This window comes from Podarcis tiliguerta (assembly GCF_965153285.1).
Source record: "Podarcis tiliguerta genome assembly, chromosome: 2".
Lineage (NCBI taxonomy): Eukaryota > Metazoa > Chordata > Lepidosauria > Squamata > Lacertidae > Podarcis > Podarcis tiliguerta.
In genome coordinates this window covers 51,328,690-51,346,114 of record NC_139535.1, presented here as the reverse complement: position 1 = coordinate 51,346,114, position 17,425 = coordinate 51,328,690, and the positions used below count along the sequence as shown (strand labels likewise).

General features: G+C 41.8%; 1 protein-coding gene across 5 annotated transcripts in view; it reads left to right on the top strand.

Moving 5' to 3' along the window:
- The window catches only part of RAD54L2 (RAD54 like 2), a 68,432-nt gene that overhangs the window by 3,714 nt on the left and 47,293 nt on the right, over window positions 1-17,425 (top strand). For 3 of the 5 annotated variants that reach the window (XM_083429334.1, XM_083429333.1, XM_083429328.1), the window contains exon 1: window positions 8,656-8,826. The gene's annotated coding sequence lies outside the window, so the exon portion shown is untranslated. Of the gene's footprint in view, window positions 1-453; window positions 559-8,655; window positions 8,827-17,425 lie in introns of those variants that run through there. The other 2 variants (XM_083429329.1, XM_083429332.1) reach the window with 2 other exon arrangements.

Here is a 17,425-nt window from a genome sequence, read left to right as displayed (position 1 = left end):
TGGGGCTTTGCATAAGAAACCTTCTAAATGGATTGTATACCCTTCATATTTTAGCTGTTTCACAGTGCATTCCTGTAGTTTATCTACTTAAAACTCAGTCCCATTGAGTCCCAGCTAAGTATGGACAGGACTGTAGCCTTACGGCATATATTTTCAATTAAATGTTGATTATATTAGCCTTTGGCAATGGTGAAAAAATGTGGGGTGTAAATAAATACACCTAGAAGCACATAATAAAGCATTAATCTACCAGATTGCTAGAGGTTAAAGAAATCAATGAGTTAAAGTGATGAGTAAAACAATCTTTTATATAAATTATTACTGGTAAGAAATATGAAAATGTGCTCATCCACAAGTCACCTGAAACCTCAAAGGCATAATCTAAAAAGCGTTAGCATTGGAAATTGCCCTTGCAAATACTACAAAGCAAATGTAATTAACTTTCTTTCTAAGGTGGAATTGGTTCTATGACTTTTGGAGCACGGTGGATAAATGAAAAGGATGCTCTGCATCTGAAGGAACAAATTAATGCACTCATTGATGGAGTCGTGGCAGCAAGTTCAGTATATTTTGAATGAAAGCTAAGTTTCCATGGTTAGAAGCAGGACTAGAAACTGAGGCAAGCAAAATGCACAACTGGCGAAGGACCATAGGACGAGAATATACAATTGCACTGTGTTGCATAGGAAAGTTCCTTGTACTGAGTCAGACCATTGGTCCACCTAGGTCAGTATCATCTATAATGACTGGCAGCAGTTTTACAGGGTTCCAGGTAGGGTCTCTCAGAGCACTTTCTGGAGATATTGGGGATTGAACCTGGGTCCTTCTGCATGTCAAGCAGATGTTCTTCCACTCAACAACAACCCTTCCCTCACAGAGTGATGGGCTTTCCCCAAAAGGCCAATGGTCAAAGCTTAACTTTGTTGTCGTTTAGTCATGTCCGACTCTCTGTGACCCCATGGACCAGAGCACGCCAGGCACTCCTGTCTTCCACTGCCTCCTGCAGTTTGGTCAAACTCATGTTGGTAGCTTCGAGAACACTGTCTAACCATCTCGTCCTCTGCCGTCCCCTTCTCCTTGTGCCCTCAATCTTTCCCAACATCAGGGTCTTTTCCAGGGAGTCTCTCTTCCATGAGGTTGCCAAAATATTGGAGCCTCAAAGCTTAACTAATAATCAGTATGGTAATTCCAGTCTGCACTTCAGCTAACCCCCCCAACATATTATTATTATTATTATTATTATTATTATTATTATTATTATTATTATACCACCCTTCACCCTAAGGTTGCAGGGTGGGTTACAATAATTTTAAAAAGTTTAAAAACTTACAATGAAAAAATGAATTGCTTCACCCAGCCAGTTGCAGCCCTTCCTTGAAACCTGCAAACCTGCCCTGCTAGCAGGAGAGGAAGACCCTGCAAGTGAATCTGTGTGAAAGGGCAGCCTGGTTTTTTGCCAACATGTCTATTATTCATATGGAGGAGGACCCCAGCTTGCTGTTCAACATAGCAATGCCCATCTCTCTCTCTTTCTCCCTCTCTTGCAAGAAGATCTGCTCACAGTTACTGTTCCCCATAACGCCTCTAGAGGGAAGTAAGCACCTCTGTAACAGTGTTCACTATCTTGAGGAGTGGAACATCACCCTAGATATAGCCCTAATGAAGGGTATTACCAGGATAAAACTCCATAGTTGGGCAATGGCTATACTGTACTTGTACCAGTCAGAACATCATCAAAATGTGTTAAGTTTTCAAATTCTCCAGACTCTTCTTAAGACAAGATGTTGCATCAAGGGTGGGGAACCTCTCACCCGCCAGATGTTTCTGAACTAAAATTCCCATCAGCCTAATGGCAGATAAGGTTATCAGTAGCTACTAGCCACAATGGCTGTGTGCTACCTCTTAGTTGACGGCAATAGGCCTCTAAACACCAGTTGCTGGGAAGCACAACCAGTGAGAGTGAGGTTGTGAGAACCAGATGCTAGACTTTGGTCTGATCAGGGCTGGCCTTCCCATAAAACAGAGTTAAGCACCCACCCCAGGCAGTGGAAGTGCAAGAGGTGGCATTCTGCCCATCCCACCGCTGCTGCCACTGTCAAGACAGTGGCTGTTCTGGAGTGTGGTGCTGCCACTTGTCTTCCCTGCCCCCTAGCTCTTACCAAGTTCAGTGCAGAATGCAGTCACTGAGTTGGGTGAGAGCCAGGGCATTCCGGGGACAGAAGTGGAGTGGGGAGAGACAGCAATTCTCCCCTGCCCCTGAGACTGATCCAGCAGGGTTCTTATGAATGTTATGACATGGAACTCCAATGATGGCTCTAGGAATGGAATAACAGGCCCTGTCTAGTGGCCCCATTTCATTCCCAGGCCTGCCACTGCAGCCCCAGGGGCCATCATTTTACTCCCAGGTCTGAAATTTGACTAACATGGGTCGTGATGTCAGTCTCTCAAGCTCTCACTCTCTCAAGCTCTGCCACTGCTACTCCTCATCATTTCTTCCTATCTCTGGGCTTTATCATATTGACCCATTCCATAACTTCCCAGGAGCCATTTTTTGCTTTATTTATAGCTTGCATTTATTTCAGTGAAGCCCAGTGATGTAAATTGGCATTTGCAGTTCTCACTACAGTGGTACCTCGGGTTACATACGCTTCAGGTTACAGACTCCGCTAACCAAGAAATAGTGCCTTGGGTTAAGAACTTTGCTTCAGGATGAGAACAGAAATCGTGCGGCGGCGCAGCAGCAGCAAGAGGTCCCATTAGCTAAAGTGGTCCTTCAGGTTAAGAACAGTTTCAGGTTAAGAACGGACCTCCAGAATGAATTAAGTACTTAACCCGAGGTACCACTGTATTTCCTTTCAGCCTTCAGATAACTTCCAGTATTTATTTTCCTCCTTTTGGTTTGTGTTTTTATTTACCGGTAGATTAGGTTTTTTTTAAAAAAATAATGATAAAAAGATATTAACCTATGTATAATTTCTTTCAAACTTTAATAAAATTTATTGGGCGGAAACAAACTTCCAGCATTTCAAATGTGCATTTTTGTCAATCATTTTACAGCATCCATACAACTTCTCTGCAGGAGGATACTTCAATGATTATCTTTATTTGGAACAGGTGATTTAAATTTCCTCTCTTGAATGACACTTTATAGTTTCACATATAGTTACAGTAGTTATTATGGTCCCATATGTTAATATGGATCTTTAATAGGATATCTTACCTAATAGTTCTTTGTGGCTCTAAAATGTGGAGTTTTTATTGTATTTGGCTTTTAGTTATATTTGTAGGACGCTCCTAACCACTCAGAAGTTTATTCTGTTGATGAAGTGGTTGTATATAAATTACTTAAATAAATGAAATGAAATGATTATCCTAGAAGCATGCTGCACGCCACACACTGTGTGCTTCCTTAAGTAAAAATGAGAAGCAGAAAGGGATTAATTGAAACAGTTGCTCTGGTACTTGTGCTGTGGGACAACATTCTAATAATCCCAAAGTGTGAATGTTCAGTGCATAATTGCTGCCCAGCAAACAAATACCATATCCACCAAGTTTTAAGCTACTTATGCTCCTTATCTGCTTCAGGGTACATTGTCCCAGCACATTTAATACTTGCCCTTAAGGAAAAAAATACTATGTACGTAAATATTCCTTTGACCAGTGGTCCTGCAGCAAGGGGCTATACGAAGCACAGCTTAGGTGAGATAGCATCCAAAAGAGGATGGCTACTGTGATAATCACTAAAAGGATCCTTCCTTTGTCATAACAGATATACATTTTACTCTGACAGTAGCTTTTATATGCCTGTCAACTACAATATGAGTCAGTATTAAAGACATTATCAATTACAGGCATTAGAGGATGTGAAGGTCATTAAACACAAATTATCTCCCTGTCTGTTAAGCTGTTTAAAAAATGCCAGAAAATGCAGCTGGTGAATTTTGAGCTATCACTGTCTGGTTCTAAGCACGTTTACACAGAAGTAAGTTCCAATGATTTCATTGTGAATTGTTCCCAAGTAATTGTATTTAACAATTGCAGGTTCAGAGTCAGTGGTAATTTACAAGCTAGAATTCAGCCACATTTTCATTTCTGTAAATCATTTCAAATACAGTACTAAAGGTGAAAGGTAAAGGACCCCTGACAGCTAACTCCAGTCGCGTAAACTCTGGGATTGCGGCGCTCATCTCGCTTTACAGTCATGCCTCGGGTTAAATATGCTTCAGGTTGAGCGTTTTCAGGTTACGCTCCGCGGCGACCTGGAAGTAACGGAACGCGTTACTTCCGGGTTTCGCCGCTTGCGCAGGCGCTCAAAATGACGTCACATGCAGGCGCGGAAGCGGCGAAACACAACGCGCGCAGTCGCGTGTTACATTATACTCAGGATGCGAACGGGGCCAAGGGAGCCGATGTACTGTACTGTACTGGCCAAGGGAGCCGATGTTTGTCCACAGACAGTTTTTCCGGGTCATGTGGTCAGCATGACTAAGTCACTTCTGGAGAACCAGAGCAGCGCACGGAAACGTTGTTTACCTTCCCGCAGGGGCGGTACCTATTTATCTACTTGCACTTTGATGTGCTTTTGAACTGCTAGGTTGGCAGGAGCAGGGACTGAACAACGGGAGCTCACCCGTCGCGGGGATTCGAACCACCAACCTTCTGATCGGCAAGCCCAAGGCTCAGTAATTTACACCACAGCGCCACCCATGTCCCCCGTAATAGCATGTCCAAAATACAGAAAAACAAGAGATAAGCAGCCTACCTACAAAATATACAAGCATGTATTTATTGGTGGTTGCAGTATTCTCACTTCTGCTGCTGCCTCCCCAAATTAAGCTCACATTAAAAGGTGGGGCAAAATAACATAGTACTCACCCTTGGAGCTCTCAGTTGTCATCAGGTAGGACCCATAATCATTCCCTCCCTAATCTCTAAAATATATAAACTGTTATTGGAGTGGGAGTGTAAAGACAAGATGGTTAAGATGACAGTGATTAAATGGGCTATAGATATTGGTTACAATATAAAAATTCTTGGGAGAAACTATGGGGGGAAACCATGAATTTCTCAGCATGTTATCTTATTAAGGAAAACCTACAGAAAATGTACTGGTGGTACCGGACACCTAGCAAATTGGTGAAAATGTATAGGAAAGGGTCCACATATGCATCAGGGTTGAGGGACCCTGATGCATATGTGGTGGTTGTGTAAATACACTAGAGAGTTCTGGGAAATGATCCATATAGAATTAAAAAATATATTTAAACTCACATTTCCCAAAAGACCAGACGCCTTTCTACTAGGGATAATAAGTGATGACTTACCAAAGAAGGCACTCAACCTCTTTTTATATGTGACCACTGCAGCTATAATAGCCTGTGCAAAAAAATGGAAAGAAAAAGATGTACTTGCAAAAGCAATCTGGCAGAATAAATTGATAGACCAAACAGAATTAGCAACTATTACCACAAAAATAAGAAATAAAATGAGACACAGTTAAGAAAAGAGTGGAAGTGTTTTGGAGACTATCTTAGAAGGATATTCAATTCAACCTGCAAGTAGGAGTAAATATATAAGCAGCAGATAATATCAAATAAAGGAAGATTTGAGATAAAAATGGGTGGGAGATCAGGATATGCAGCTGATCAGGGTTTACATAGGATGCGACAAAAAGGTGGACTGGGAAGTCCTTAGGAAATGGATGTGTGATTGACAATGTATTATTTATTTACAACAGTTGTAAAAATGCATAATTTTTTAAAAAAATCATTTCCTCCCCCAGACACATTACCAATCAACACAAAAACAACAAAAGGGGATGACACCCTTGTCTTTGGTGTATTCCAAAAGGGTGATCTGCAGCAGCACTGGTTACGAGTCCATGAGCTGGGAGTGTCCTCAAAAACTCACAGATCTCTCCAACAAACTCTTCTAAATTACCGGTGTACTGAAGCTTGTCACCACCCAGGCACAGCAGGACCATAATCCATTGGTTGACACCTATCATCCAGAGCCTTTCTGCTTGTGCCTAAACAAACTGCAATGTTCAAACAGCCAAATACCTGGAGGAGGGAACAAACTGCAGACAAACCATTCAGGTTGAGTTGGTCCAGACTGAATAACAACACAGTAAATTGTACATTAATACACACTGTACTTTTATGTAACACTTCAAACAACAGTCTTGACAGACATTATCTCCAGTGGATTTATCATGAATCATAATCTAATATGAAGGTCTAGTAACTAGGGATATAGTTACAAAATCCCTTCAAGATCAATGTGTGAAAAACCAATCCGATTTAATTGTCTTTTTTTCTTTAGGAGGTCACTTTTTTGATGGGAAAAGCCAATGTGACAACCACCATCTTATTCACTTTAATAAAACCTCACCATGTGAATGCAATTTGATACTTTCTGCATGAGTAGGGATTGCAGAACCACAGGGGAGAGGAAAACAGATGCAGAGGGTTAGATGTGCAAACCCCCTATTGACTAAATGCACAGGAGTGTCTTATGTCATTGCTATAATGATGGGGATATTTATAGGGTTTGAAATGTAGTTTTATGTAAGATAGCATATTTTCTCAAGCTAAACGAATGCCTTTATTTATAATCAAGCCATCTGTATTTACATTTCCTACTAACTTTCCTTAAGATCTGAAATAATAAACTCCCTTACATTTTCAAGTGGAACTTCTGTAGCTAAGATCCATATTCACACTTCAGGTGTAAATTGTAAATAAAGATACTTGTTTAGCTTTAGCAAATATGCTAACTGAACCTTATAAGGTTGTTGTGAGGTTTTCTGAGAAGTGTTTTGATGGCTTAGAAAAAGCACAACCAAAGAACTAAGTACAGTGGGTTAAGTATTTAATTCGTTCCGGAGGTCCGTACTTAACCTGAAACTGTTCTTAACCTGAAACACCACTTTAGCTAATGGGGCCTCCTGCTGCCGCTGCACCGCCAAAGCACGATTTCTGTTCTTATCCTGAAGCAAAGTTCTTAACCTGAAGCACTATTTCTGGGTTAGCAGAGTCTGTAACCTGAAGCGTATGTAACCTGAAGCGTATGTAACCTGAAGCATATGTAACCCGAGGTACCACTGTATTATTATTGGCTGACGTCCATGTGTCTTGGGAGACAATGGAGGAGTGTTCCTTTGGGAGTGAAGTCAAAGTGTTGGAGAGTGGAGAATTTGTGAAACTATGCAGAAATCACAATAGGGCCCCCAAGGGGTGAATACTAATACTAATACTAATACTACTAATAATACCATTATTGTCAATTTACAACCTGTGTACAATGAAATTAACCAAGCCTCCCCCCCCCCCCACTCAGTCTCATTGCACTCTGTATGCTTGTCGCACAACACACCAACCCCAATTAGATATCAGATCCCCCACAGCCTTTTTAAAGCAGCTGTAAGGGCACCTACTTTGAGTAAAGTTGAAGCACCGGGGGAAGGGGTGTTATGTTTTATATATACTGTATATTATTGAGCACATACATTAATTAGACAGTGAAAGGCTTGCATTGCATGTGGGTATTGTCAGAAATATGGTCCCTGATTGGTAGCACATTTTCAGGCACATTATGAATGTGTCTGCTGTTTTCTTCCATTTTTGTATTTTCTGTGCCGAGTGCGTCCTACATCTCTGCTTGGCTGAGTCTGCAGTGGACACAGCAGCCATTACACCAGCACCACAGGAATTAAAACCAGCAAAAATCCCAGTGGAATAAAAGAAATGGGTCAGGGGGGGAAATCAGTGAATGGGCAAATTATTTTCACTTGAGTGAGAATTCCACGGTTGGGGTGCTGTAACTGAGAAGGCCCTGTCCCATATCCCAGCTGAGCACCTCTCCTTGTGGCAGAGGATGGGGCAAGGCCAATGAAGACAAATGCAGTCGGCAGGCAGGTTCATGTGGAAAGAGGCAGAGGTTCTTCAAATATCATGGTTCCCAATGTGTGCTATTAAAAGTAAACACAACTATTATCCTTTGCCCCAAAAGCACTCAGAGCGACCTGAAATCTCTTTTTACTGCTTGACACTCCTTGCATCCCAACAGTAAATTTCCTTTCTTTCCCATTTTTGCTGAAAACGTTGCTCGCTACTTTGTGGCATGTTGGTTGGCCTCTAGTGTGTGTTTTATTTCTGTTGACCATAGCCAACTTTTCTATTTCGTACGTTTTCAAAGTGGCTACCCCACATTTGATTTTTTTGGATTCTTCTTCTGACGGGCTAACATGGCTCCACCACCTGTCCTTTTCCTGGCCAAAAAAGCTGCCGTCAAGTCAGCGAGACTGGCTCTGGGACAACCGAGTGAGGTTTCACGTCTTGGTTTCGACACGGTGGTTTAGACGGCGCTAAACATCTCGTGCTTCTCTCCAGGCCTACTAGGGCTGCCTCCGGCTTGCAAACACGAGTACTGCCGGCGACAGCTCTTCGACATGCCCTCGTCGCCTTTGGGGGATTGGTAACGGACGCGTTCCTGTTGCTCGCCCCCCTCCCCGGTTTTATTTCGCCTTCCCTCCTGCTCGGCCCCTGCCGCCCTCCCGCTGCGAGGGACGTGGGAACCTTTCTGCACCTCACGGAACCTTTGCTGCGGGAGCGCCTGTTGCTGCCCGGGGGATCCTCTGGGTGGCTCCAGCTGAGGGGACGCTTTACTGTTGCGGACCCCAAGCGGAGGGAGAGAGGAGCGAGGAGAAGGAGGCGGAGGCGGCGACAACGACGCGGGTGAACGGGGGCCGGCGCGCCACCGAGAGCGCGCCGAGCGCCTCAGCCCCCGCTCCCTCCGCGGCCTGGCCCGCAGCCCCACCAGGAGGTGAGAGCCGGCCGCCGGCTGGAGTCGCGGACAGGGATGCCTGCATGGAGGGAGGGAGGGAGGGAGCGCACACAAATGGAGGCGCCGGGGGAGCGGATGGGCCCAGGGGTGGGAGGCAAAGCCCCTCCCCGCTCTCCTCGGCAGAGCCAGGCTCGGGAAGGGGGAAGGGAAGCAGGCCAGGCGGCGGCGCCCCGGGAATACGCGGCTACCGCTCTGGCTCAGCCGAGGCTCGGGGGCGGGGAGGCCGGCATGGGGTGGGGGAGGAAAGGGGGGTCCGGGGACCGAGATTAGCACCAAAGGGGTGTGCGCGTGCATCTGGACAAAAGCACCCGAGTTAGTACACGTGAAGAGTGTTTTCCCCGAACAATGAGGTGGGGCTCTCTGGAGATGAAGGCAGCGAGCTATGGAGACTTTTCAGGGATGCTCAGGGAAGTGGCGCTAGGTGTTGTAACAACGGGAGAAAAAAAGAAAGTGGGAAATCATGCATATTACTCCGGGAATTCAGTGTTTGTAACTGTGAGTGTGGGGTGTGTGTTAAAAAATAAAAAAATGGGCAAACTCTTACAGAAAAGCTTGGAATTTTAAAAGAAAGTACTAAACCGTTTGCATAATGTTATACAGTGTGGAAAATTGGTATTAGAAATGCATTATTTTTTTAAAGAGGGACTTAGCTACAACATTAACTTTGAATCAGATCCTCTGTTTTTCTTTTTTTACCAGTTGTGGTGACTAGCAAAGAGAGGTTGGAATCTGGTAAAACTTTGAAAACTTCTAAATGGGATGGCACCTGGCAGTCTGTCTTTTGATCTCTGCCCTGTTTTAGATTTCCTGACTTTCACTCCCACTTGATCTAAATGTGGCTAGTTCTCACTTGCTTTAGTTTTATTTTGTGCTATATTGCTTACTTATCACATTTGTGTCATTGCTCTTTGAAAAGAAAATTTCCTAAAGCTGTAACTGTTACTACCTCTAAGCATGTACTGTACAGTAGGTGTTGTACAGAAGCATGCTTTCTGCCTCTAGGGGTCGCAACCTACACAGAAAGGGCAGGGAGGGGGTAGGCCTTTAAAAAGTGAGTGTATTTGGGGGGAAGTAGCAAAGGAGTCTGACAAAAGATGTATTTCTGTAGAGACAGCTGCTTTTGGTTGGTAGTGTGGAAGGGGGGGAAAACACAATTGCCTTGTGTATCCATATCTTTGTCTCAGTTGAAATACTTTTTTTTGTGTGTGTGTCTCACCTGCACAGGAGATACACAAGCTTCTGTGAAGGGACAACTCTTGGTAAGGGTAATAATTAGAAGACTGAATAATTTGTGGAGAGAGACAGAAGTAGAGAGGAATTACTGTCGTAATGATTTGACTGAATAACTTTTCTATATAGAACTTAAGACAGAGTTGTTTAGATTGTTTGTTTAATTAGGGTTCTGTTTTCTAGCATTAGATGGAAAGGTACATCTTTGAGATGATGGTGTTGATGAAGTGTGAGAACCTGGCAATAGCCTAAATGCGATTGGAGAATGAAAGAGATGGGATTAATTTTATTAGATGCTTGTGCTATGAGTGCTTGTGGTAATTGTCTTTGTCAGAGGCAGTTAAGCATGGGCTTAGATGGGAAGAGTAGAATCTCCATCTTTAATGATTTAGTATTAGTTAAAGAAATTGTAAGAGATGTATGTCAGGATGTTAGGACATCACATCTTGATTATCTTAGAAGTCATGAAAATAAGTAAGTAGGTAAGCCAGAGAAGGTACTGGAAACAAATGAGGAAAAATGGCCAGATGACATTGAGTTGTTCAAGAGGTAGAACTGAGAAGTGGAAAAGCTAAAGTTAGAAATGTAAAGAGAATGCCCAGATATAAGCTTGGTGTATATATTACATTTTGCAGAAACAAGATTAAGGTATTGTTTTCTGCAAAGCTCTTGAGCTGCAGAAGCAATTGATTTGACTCTTAATTCCCTAACTAGTTAATCAAAACAGAGGCTGGTAAAGTAACAGCATGCTGCTTTTATATGTTTGTTTCTGTGTGTGAGAGATATTTATGAAAGAGAACCAAAAGGGAAGCAAAATGTGGAATTACCAGTTATTTTATCTTATATGAGCCTTCTCTGGAACTGTTACCACCTTTTGTGTCAGTCTGTATATCTACATTTCCATACCCCATAGAGTATATGAACTTGCCTTACTTTTCCATTTCTTCCCACTCTTTGGCTTAATGACGTTTCACTACAGGTGGAAGGATTGCTGTTGTTTATATAGCACCATTGGTGTGTATGGCATTTTACAAAGTGGAAGAGGACAGATCCTTGCCCCAAGGAGTGTCTAAACTAAAATTCAACACAGGGGAAACAACAGAGGAAGGGAAGTGACAGCAGAGGTAAACAGGGAACAATATGATGTTGTTTCAGGAGCACATTCTTAGACTTAATTACAGGCTAAGTTACAATAAGGCATGGGAATAAAGATATTGAGCCAAAAATATTTTCTTTCTTAATTAGCATGGCACTTCTCTGCACAGGTGGGCAGAGATCTTTTAGGCCAACTCAATCTTTGTCTTCTTTGTAGTTGGGTTTCGTTTCCTTTGGGAGGCAAGTATTTTACTCCCTAGTAAATGTGTATGAGTACTGCTTTAATATAACCTCAGAAATGAAAGAAACTTAGTTTCCTGGGCTTCTGAAATTTTGTGTTGGTTCCTTAGGGATTTTTATCCCCCCAGCTCTCTTCAAGTTTGTGGCCTAAAACTTATTGGTGATTCCCAGGAATTTTGAAATACTTTTCCAGATGTTGTCATCTCCCTAAATGATGCTAAACCTCTCGAGCCTCAGGTTTCCTTTTCCAAGTACTTGCATATGAGTAGTGGCAGGTAATCTAAAATTGATTTTTCTCCATGTGGAGTAATGAGATGAACCAAGTTTGGGGGAGTTGGGAGGATTCTTCATGGTGTACATGCTGAAGTCTGCAGGTGTTCTGCATGTCTACCTTACCTTGTAGGCTCATGTGTTGATTTGGTCTAGGAGTGACATACTGGGTGCAATGCAAGTGTGTACTTGCTAGAAGAATGGACACCATTGTTAGAACTGATTCTCCCTCTCCCATGTGCACTCCCAAATCTGCTTCAAATATTGGTGGGCTTCAAAATCACATCATGCAACATCACTCATGTGATGTCACCCACTGAAATTCACACTTTTCTTTATGGTCACACATTGTCATTAATATTAGGATTCTGTTAAAAGACTTAGAATAGGGCCAGTGAAAAGTTAACAACCTCTAAACTTGTGCTAAAGAAAAAAACTACTAGCTTAAGTCAATCAACCATTTAACTTTGGCAAATGTTTCTGTAATGTTTATAGGCACATGAACATTGCACATGCTCCTTGTTGACAGAGCATCACTTGCATATCAGTACTGCCTTTTTTTGAAAGTGTAATAGAAATAAAGCAATTGGATGAAATTATGTGTCTAATTTGTGTTTAGTTTCTTTGTCTGATCAGAATTTGAATTTATGCACTACTGTCAACTAGCACTTTTGTCTCTGGAAAAATGGACTTGCTTCTTTGTAAACCTAGATGCCTGAAAGGCTGTTAGGGACTCTCAGTGCAACAAATGCAGCCTACACTTGCTCAGAGTCACTCCCTTTATTGTTACTTCTCGTACTTCAATTCTGGGCCATAGCAGTGAAAACAGGTCATATGTAAAAATCCTGGATTCCTAGCTCAAAGTAAACCTCATCCAGTTTCCAGTTCCCTGTATCATTCTGAGTCAGGAGGCTGCTGAAAGGAGTTTTCCTCTTTACCAGTGGAATAAATTACCCATCTATTTGTCTTCCATAGACTAACACTGCTCTTGCCGGACAAGTAGGCATGTTAATGATCTCCTTGCTATGTACCATCTTATATAACTATTTTTAAAATTTTCTTTAGAATCTAAAATAATAAAGAAGTTTTAAAAATAATGCTCTGTTTAGCTTAGAATTGACCACATTGTAACAATGAAGGAAATGATTGTAACCTGATTTTGGCAACCCCTTGTTGAGCACTGGGACTCCAGTATCTTTAATATGCCTAGCCCTATATCTACTGCCCAGGTGCAAAACCTTTTTGGCCTAGTGAGTCAGGCCACTGTCTGTCCTGCCCCCTTGGGCCAACTTTGACAGGTGAACAACCCACACATCAATCCCCTAACATTAGTGCTTCCCAAGTGACTTACAGCCAGCTTTTTGTTGGGCATTTGAGAACTGCATTACAGGGGCTTTGCACCTATGCATATGGTTGGTAAAGCTGTTTTCTTCAGGGATCAGTTGTGCAATAGAGGAACTTGGGCGCACACCCAATCCAGTAGGGTTAAAGTGACTGTTCATCAGCTATTGGATGGTGACTTAAAATGTGTCTTCTCCAGGGATTGACTGCATGATTGAGTTCCCCATGGGGAACTTGGTTTTACAGCGGATCCACCCCTGCCTCTACCTGCCCCACATTTGAAGTCACATATGATGGCAGATGGGCATGGTTTGGGGGAAATGACCTCATGGGCCAAGTAGAGACAATGGATTAGAGTTTCATAGAATAGTAGAGTTGGAAAGAGCCCGATGGTCATCTAATCCAACCCTCTGTAATGCAGGAATCTCAACTAAAGCATCCATGACAGACAGGCATTCAGCCTCAGGTTCCCCAACCCATGATCTACTTGGACTTTAGGATCCTCTCCAGAAGCCCTACTCTGGGTGCTCCTGCCAAATGAAGTGAGGTGGCTACCAAGAGGAGGACCTTTTTGGTAGTGGCACTTGAGCTGTGGAATGATCATCCCAACTCCAAAACCAGACAATTCCTCAACCAAACAGCCTCCCAATGCAATAGATGCATTGTGTACTGCTCTTTTGACTTAGTTTCAGGGGTAGAACCTAGCAAGGAAGGATGTTAGAGTTCTTAAGAGACCAAGAGACAGCTATGAGTATTAAGAGTTTAAGGAACAAAAGTCATAGGCTGGAATATACCAGGAAATACTGAAAACAGCACTATTGGATGAATTACAGTTTATCATGATTCAGGAGCATAATACAGAGTATGACCCAGATCAAAACTGCTGGTTTAGAGCCTTCTTAAAAATATAGAATGTTAGTTCCTTTAAAACGCTAATTTTGTCTTTAAAATAAGGGAAGCATGCCAGATACATCTCTTGACAGGTTTATTAGCCTGCTGGTATATTTTATGAGAATCAGATTAAATCCTGTTGCTGAATGTGCCCATTCAAAATGTTCTGTGCTTCATAGGCTACTATAAAAGAGTATTGTTGTTAGATGTGTTGACAGGAAGGCAGAAGCGGTAGGGCAAAGCCAAAGTGTGTGTTCTGAACTAAATATTTGTCTGCATAAGGTTTTCTCTGGAGGTTTAGTCTGAAAGTTCCACATCATGCAGGACTTGTACATCTAAAAAGCATTTTTTTTGTTTCTTTCCTGATATGGTAGTGCACATTCTTTTATACCTTCTGTTTCATTTATCAAGAGTATTTTAATGAATACTACACTAATCTACTCCACACAATGTTTTGCAGTGTGTCTTTCAATTATGCTCCTTAAAGTTGCCTTAGGCTTCCATTAATACCTGATTTGAAGAAACAAAAAAGATACTATGTACTAAAGTTGTACGTAAGGTACAAAACTACTTTAGAGTTACTTAAGCCTGCCTTCTTGTTACTTTTTGGTTTAGCTTTCAATATGAGGACAAGAGAGCAATAAGGAGAAAGGGGATCAACAGAGGGGAAAGGAAGTGGTGCCACCCACTTCCTGGTTTGGCCCTGCCCACTAGCAGCATGCAGAGACCTCCAGTGGATTATTTCTAATGGAACGCAGCCCTTGATAGACAAAGGTTGCCCTTCCCCATCTTAAAATAATTCATTTCCTCAGTAAGGAGATGTTTACAACAATGCCTTCACCAGTGAGCATTGTTTCATCAAGGGAGGTCTGATTAAGAGTCACTTTCTTAGTCTCAATGAAGTATTCCAGTAGCTACTGATTTATAGAATAATACCTTAAGCCATATTTCTTTCTTTTAGTAAGAGACAGTTGGGAAGTCTAGACTGATTATGACTATTCATTTGAAGGTAATTGTTCATCAATTTGAAAAGAGCACTACCTACAGCAGTAAAATGCTGAATGTGTGGGGTAGGGTAGGTTGGAATAGCCTACCCATAAAACCTGAGATGTGGGTGTTAGCTGGACATATTATGTAATTCTCCTTGGTAGATGGTTCTGAACTGGGTCAATCTTGTGTGAGAAATGAGGGCAGGCTAATGTCTGTAATTCTTACCTGCCTGTGGTGCAGTGTTAGTGTTGTATATTTGAAGTTTGCCAGGCTAGCTGGAAGCCCTCCAGAAAAGCACTGCTTATGCAACTGAAATAGGCTAGCTAGTAGGAACTGGGATGAGGGTGCAGACGTGAAGGGCTGATTACATGACGAAACCGACGAAACCCTCAAAGAAGTTACTTAAGGGTTACTTAACTTTTTATTTAGCCTTGTAGTTGAGGAGTTGGTTGTCAGAGTATATTAATAAGCTAACTGTGAACTAGTCCATTGAGCATTGTATTAATGTAAGCTAATGTACATTCCCTTAAAATCAGTGGGATTTAGTTAGTTTTTAGAATGTATTTTTTTTTGCCAAGGTTCTTCAGGTTGTAGCTGATAACCTTACAAGTGTTTACTTAAATCTTATTGGTATGAAACTTGTCAGTGTGAAAGTCTAAACTAGTTTGCAATTAAAGATTTTATCTGAAACCATGCAGTAGCATTACATTTGCCTGTTGAAATCCTTATTTTCAGCTATTGTGCTTTATAATAAATAGGCTGAAACCATGAGACGTTTATTAGGAGTTTGTTAATAAATGATGGTTTGTTGTCACTTTGTCCTTGCTACCTGGTTTGGAAGCATTATGTGTTTTGCTGTACCCAGATAGTATGCCACCTCTAAACTGTGTTTGCACTTTTTGAAAAGATGTTTAAATCCAGGTGGGTTGGTTGACTCAGCTGTGTGGATTTTGTAGGAGATGACATCTTTATGTACAATTGAAGATCTAGACTCAACCTGGTTATTTATGTTCAAAAAATAGACACACTCTCTCATCTTCTTCCACTTGGAAGGCAGATTTTTGGAAGGCCAATTTAAAAAAAAAATAAGCAGCTTTTGAGAACCATAAACATCAGAATTTAGCACTGCAGCTTTTTAAGAGTTGTTTTGTAACTGGCTCCTCTGTCTCCTGTGTTTTTCTCCCTGCTTTTTCTTACTCTTTGTGCCTCCATTTCTCTACTTACTCTGATTAGAATAGGAGATCTTGTGGATAGAGAAGTGACAAGCAACCAGGACACATTTGTGAACTCCAGATTTTGATATATTCAGAATATGTGAACTTTCTGCTTCTTATTTCGCCCCAAATATACAAAGTCGTAATGGTTACTATTTTTGAGGGGCGTTTTGATGTTTATGTATTAAAATAAAGTTGAGGTAATTTTAATCTCTTAGTATTTTAACTTTTGTATTTTATGGAGAAATAAGAGTTGTGGATCATCAGCATATGGGTGGCGCCTCGCCCCAAAACTCCTAATGACCGCTCCCAATAGCTTCATGTAGATCTTGAATAGCACTCGACATAATATAGCTTCCTGTGGCATCCCAAAAAGGCACTCTCCCCAATAATACTACTCTCCCAGTTCCAGTCCCGAAGCTAGGAAAGGAACCACTGTAATACAGTGTCCCCATCCCCAGAGCCGATCCAGGAGGATACAGTGATATGAAATGCCAATGAGAGATCAAGAAGAAGAAAGGGTGGGGGGCCTCTTCAGTGTTTCTAATCAAAGGGTAACAGAAATTGGAAACAAACAGAAGATACAAAAGAGATAATTTTCACATCCACAGAGAACACAGTATATTTCTTTGTTAATTTGAACTCACAGACTTCTACACTGTATGTATATTACATTTTTTATGCTCAAGAACAATTACAGGGGTATCTCAGATTAAGTACTTAATTCGTTCCGGAGGTCTGCTCATAACCTGAAATTGTTCTTAACCTGAAGCACCACTTTAGCTAATGGGGCCACCAGAGCACGATTTCTGTTCTCATCCTGAAGCAAAGTTCTTAACCTGAAGCACTATTTCTGGGTTAGCAGAGTCTGTAACCTGAAGCATATGTAACCTGAAGTGTATGTAACCCGAGGTACCACTGTACCAATAAAAAATGGAAGGGGTGACTACCTGCATACACAGGGAAGGAGGAGAGAGAAGGATGAGTGCTCTAGAATAGCAGCATGTTTGTACTCTAAATTCCCTTATACGGGGCAAAAAAATGGAAAAGCAAGCAGCTGGTTACACCACCAGCAGCAGTTCTGAGACAAAGAGAACTTAGGCACCATTGCCTCCAAGTAAATGCAAGTCATTTCTCCAGGTTATACCATTAGCATTCTCAGCTGTAACCTATATCATACAGTTTGGATGAAGCCACTGTACTCCTTATTCTCCTTTAATATCTTCTTCCTCTGGTGTTAATGGCTATCACTGCTCACAAAAAGTCCAGTTAGCGACCGTAGAGTCTGGAAAGCTTACAACAAACTG